Source organism: Eriocheir sinensis, chromosome 16 (genome assembly GCF_024679095.1).
Source record: "Eriocheir sinensis breed Jianghai 21 chromosome 16, ASM2467909v1, whole genome shotgun sequence".
NCBI lineage: Eukaryota > Metazoa > Arthropoda > Malacostraca > Decapoda > Varunidae > Eriocheir > Eriocheir sinensis.
The window spans coordinates 796,284-801,378 of NC_066524.1; the positions used below are offsets into that span (position 1 = coordinate 796,284).

Sequence of the window (5,095 nt, forward strand, 5' to 3'; positions counted from 1 at the left end):
TTACAGGAAAGGAGACAGCACAAGGGCACACACAAAAGGAAACAATAAATAAAATTAGCCCACTACTCGCTGCTCCTGTAAAGAGTCCGAAGAGGTGGCCGAAAGAGCAGTCAATTACGTGAGAAGAGGTGTCCTGATACCCTCCTCTTGATTGTGTGTGTGTGTGTGTGTGTGTGTGTGTGTGTGTGTGTGTGTGTGTGTGTGTGTGTGTGTGTGTAAAATGCATTTTCTTATTTGAAAGTCTTTTTATTTATTTATTATTTTTTTTTGACGTGTACGCCTATAGCGCCGGTAGGCTTGCTTGAGGGGCCTGGATGGTAGTCGACCCCATCCCGTCATGGCGCAGACAAGTGTTTATAATGGCGCCATCTTCTCAGCTTCCAGGAAATGCGAGAGATATATAGTGTATGCCCTGACTACTTAGATATGATCAGCGTCAAGGCGTTTTATAACAGTAATTCTTGATTTGAACAATAAAATGGAAACGCAAGCGAATAGGAATTGCAGACAGAACAATGATCTTAGGCAGTGCACTAAGGGCCGCTTTCACAGTCACTTTGTTTGTTTTGATCGTTACCAATGGCGGCGATCGCGCTATAGTATTTCCACGTAAAACTGGCCGATGGGGTAGTGATGGCTGCGGGGTTAGCCTAGACCCGCACCTTGCCACCCACTCTCAACACCTTTCGCTTCCTCTGCAGCCGCCACTACCTCATAGGATAGTTTTACGTGGAAAACTATACCGTCGATCTCTGCCATTGGTAACGATAAAAACAAACAAAGTGACTGTGAAAGCGGCCCTAACTCGGCTTTCTTCTCCTCTGGTATAGAATATCATTTCTCGTAATATCATGGACGCCTTGTGACGCTGGAATGAGCTATTACTTGCCTCGCCCACCACGGCCAGAAAAGTAAGGCACATACCGAAAATCCTCGCACTGCGCAGTTAAAGTTATTCGGGTAGTTGGTGATGCCGAAGCCGGGGGAGGACCAGTAGAACACTCCGTTGACAGCCTGAATTAAACATCTAGGTGGTGGTGGGCTGGTGGTGGTGGTGGTGGTTGTTGCTGTGGTTGTGGTGGGTTCTGTAGTGGTGGTGGTGGGTTCTGTAGTGGTGGTTGTTGCTGTGGTGGTGGTGGTGGTGGGTTCTGTAGTGGTGGTTGTTGCTGTGGTGGTGGTGGTGGTAGGTTCTGTAGTGGTGGTTGTTGTTACTATGGTGGTGGTGGTGGTGGAGGTTTCTGCAGTGGTGGTTCTGAAGAAATAAAAAAAAAAAAAGGAATCGTTAGGACGTAAAATATTTGCGATCTATGAATAAACACAGGCTGATGAAGGTACAACGCAGAAGGGTGATTCTACTCTTCACTGGTCCTGAGACTCTCCCATCCCTCTTTTTTTTGTCACTTACGTGCATCCCGGTTGCGGCACAATTCGCAGACCATACCCTGCGAATATTATTACTTATCGCCCTGAAGTATAAAACCATCTCTTGACCGGTTCCAGTGAAGGTCTGGCCTGCAGTGATGTCCGTGCCACAATACCTGCCGAGGATTGGAAGAGCTTGAGTGGTCACGGTGTCGGGACCCAGAAAACGAACAAACAGAAGAATGACCATAACAACACAGGCGTAAACATCTGACAGGACAAACACTAGCAAGGAGGGTAACAGATATACAACAGTGTAAACATCTGACAGGACAAACACTAACAAGGAGGGTAACAGATATACAACAGTGTAAATATCTGACAGGACAAACACTAGCAAGGAGGGTAACAGATATACAACAGTGTAAACATCTGATAGGGCAAACACTAACAAGGAGGGTAACAGATATACAACAGTGTAAACATCTGACAGGACAAACACTAGCAAGGAGGGTAACAGATATACAACAGTGTAAACATCTGATAGGACAAACACTAACAAGGAGGGTAACAGATATACAACAGTTTAAACATCTGACAGGACAAACACTAACAAGATTAACAGATATACAACAGTGTGAACATCTGATAGGAAAAACACTAACAAGGAGGGTAACAGATATACAACAGTGTAAACATCTGATAGGACAAACACTAACAAGGAGGGTAACGAGGAGGGTAACGGAAAACAGATACCCAGACCCAGATACAGAAAACAGATACCCAGTAGGCGTGGTCAGAATGTGTGGATGACCATTCAAAAGACTCTGAGCATGTGACGTCAGTCGTGACGACATGCTATAAGCGAATAACTGAACAGAGAAGTCACTGTGGGAGTGTCTTAAGAGTGAATCACGAATAGCAGGAGAAGTAAACAATACAACATAATGAGCGAGCCAATGGTTGTTGACAGGAAGTATTGGCTACTGGTTATGTAGAAAATTAAGGCGTGTCAAGGATGTAGGTCCGCCTCAAGCAAAGAAAAATGTGACCTAGAGGTCGGTGGTATAAGCAGACTGAGCCTTGCTCTCGCTTCAAGCAGAGCTGCTCTACTCACTCAGCTGAGAATGGCTGTTGTGATCTTAATCGTGAGTAGAAATTCGAGGATCTAAGGGAAACCGACTGTATTGTCCTGGAGATTATAATGTAGGAGATGTGTAGTAGGATTGTGAGTGGGACAGGATTGTGATTATTTTATTGCGATGTAAAGCAAAGGTAAAACCACTGGGTGTGGTATAATTTGGTGTTTCCGTGAATTGTAGTAGATTATACTATAGGAATGTGTTATTAGGAATTGTGAGGAGAGTACATAATGATTGTGATGTAAGCAGAGAGATACAAACCACTGCTTGTGGAATGACGAGTGTTATTATTATTGGCAACAACTGGGCACATATTGTAGTATTATGTTTAAGGCATGTCGTTTGTCATATGTTGTATCCATTGCTGAATATGCCAGTGTTATGATCGTCTGAGCATAGAATATTGCGTAAGGAAATTACTTTCATTTAATTTTAAATAAATGTATATTTTCTTTTTCCCTTGTTTATCCCCGAACACCAGTCTCCAATAACAACTTAAGCCGGATCACGCTACCAGGGATACGAGACGGTGAGATCATTTATGGAGTAATTAATGAGTGATAAAAGAGTTGTTTTAATACACGTTGATGCAAATAAAATAAAATATAAAGATACAAATAGAAGAAAAGGAGGGTCCAAAAACGGTCACCATCGGGCAAGTTTAGTGGCACAAAGGAATATCACAAACTAAACTTGTTACGTAATAATTAGAAGTGAATACGCCTTGTAACAGTAACAGTGGCAGCCTTGCTCGCCGTCACGGGGCAGGTAGGCGGTGGCTGAGTGGTAACGTGCTGGGCCCACATTCACCGCGTGATGGACGACACGGGTTCGAATCCCCACGCTACCACCTCGGATTTTTCAGTCACCGCCGAGTGGCTTAAAACTACCCACATGCTCTAGAGGAAACCGTCCAAGTGAATCAAGAACGAGTTCCGGGGACAGCATGAGCCAAGAGAAGATGACGCCACTATAAACACCTGCCTGCGCCATGACGAGCTGGGGTCGACTTCCATCCAGGCCCCTCAAGAGAGCCTACCGGCACTACAGGCGTACACGTAAAAAAAAAAAAAATGGCAGAGCGAGCAGGGTCTCTGTATACTCACACTTCACCGTCGTACAAGTTGTCGGTTCTGATCTCCAGGCCATCAAAGTAGCAGCACGTCTCTGTAGTCGATCCGCAGTAGGGATTCTCTCCGTACAGGTAAAAGTCTGAGAAGGTCACTCTGGACACGTGGCATGCGGGAGCTACAATCCACTTGACGCACTGGACTGGCGGGGCAGGGAGAACGGAACAGAGGGTGAACACACCACACAAAGGGAGCCCGCTCACACACACTGTGTCTGGCTTCTGTACAAGACACACACACACACACACACACAAACCTCTCTCTCTCTCTCTCTCTCTCTCTCTCTCTCTCTCTCTCTCTCTCTCTCTCTCTCTCTCTATCCTCTTCTTTTCTCCACCAACGTTGTAGTGCGAGAATGGAATAAGCTCTCGCCTTCAGTGGTCCAGTGTAAGACGATTGACTCCTTTAAAAACAAGCTCGACCGTCACTTCCTTCAACTTAATATCAACTAGAGATGAAATGCAAAGTTTTGGAGCCATCTGATTAATGTAGAAGCACTTAGGTTTAAGGACAGGCCACCTAGCCTGGACCATGGGGTCTGTGTGGTCTGATTTTCTATGTAAATCTATGTAAATCTCTCACTCACTCTTTGGGTAGTTGCTTGGATAGCCCGGCGAGGTGAGGGCGCCTTCCTGAGTTACTTTCTCAGTGCAGGAATTCGTCAACTCGTCTGTGGAAGACGAGGTTTGGTGTCAACAGTTATGCCGAAACAGCCTGATTTTGCATAATCCACTAGAAAAAGAACGATAATATAGTCACTGAATCATTCCAAGTTTTCAAAAAGGTTCGCTGAACTATAGATATAATTTAATGAGGAATTCTTGGACTACACTGTAATTGAAGATTGAACTGTTATCCTCTTATATCCCAAGAGCCAAGCTATCGTAAGGTGCTTCCTCACTACAGAGGAACAAAGAGAACAAGTATTCTGAGAGCTCCAGAGACAAGGTGTGCAAAGGGGCGGCCAATCACCTTAGTAGTCTCCCGTCACCGTCTCACAGTTGGCCCCTGAGGTGCCCGAGGGACACACACAAGCGCAGCCTTCTCCATAAAACCCGCCGTTCTGGCAGGGGTCGGCGTCCACTCCGCAAGCAGCAAGCCACTTATCTTTAAAAAAATGAAAATTGTTGATCATTGTAGTTGGTGTTGACGGTCAAATTATTTAATACTAATACCTTACCATATGCATTCATGTTTGTTACCTATCGCGATGGGATTTTTTCATCATGTAATTCAAAGTGCATGGTAAGTGCATGGATACTTCGCCGATGGAAACGGTTCGAAAAAGTAATGGTGGTTGAAGCCTGGCGAGTGTTAAAATAGGAGCGATATAAACATTATTTGTAGAAAAGATAAATTCCTACAATAAGTCCGAGTAAGCAAACGTGCTCATTTTTCAGTATAGGAAAGTTGGAAAGTTTCGTTTAGTCGGCGCAACATCTGTGGTCATATGCAGGAGAG

The 5,095-nt window shown here is 44.7% G+C and overlaps 1 long non-coding RNA gene across 1 annotated transcript; it reads right to left on the minus strand.

The window, feature by feature from the left end:
- Positions 1–930: 930 nt before the first annotated feature.
- Positions 931–4,742, minus strand: LOC126999590 (uncharacterized). Its single transcript, XR_007753451.1, has 5 exons — positions 4,607–4,742; positions 4,221–4,304; positions 3,611–3,776; positions 1,406–1,538; positions 931–1,252 (listed from the first exon to the last, which is right to left on the minus strand). It is a non-coding gene; the product is annotated as an uncharacterized LOC126999590 (long non-coding RNA).
- Positions 4,743–5,095: the final 353 nt, after the last annotated feature.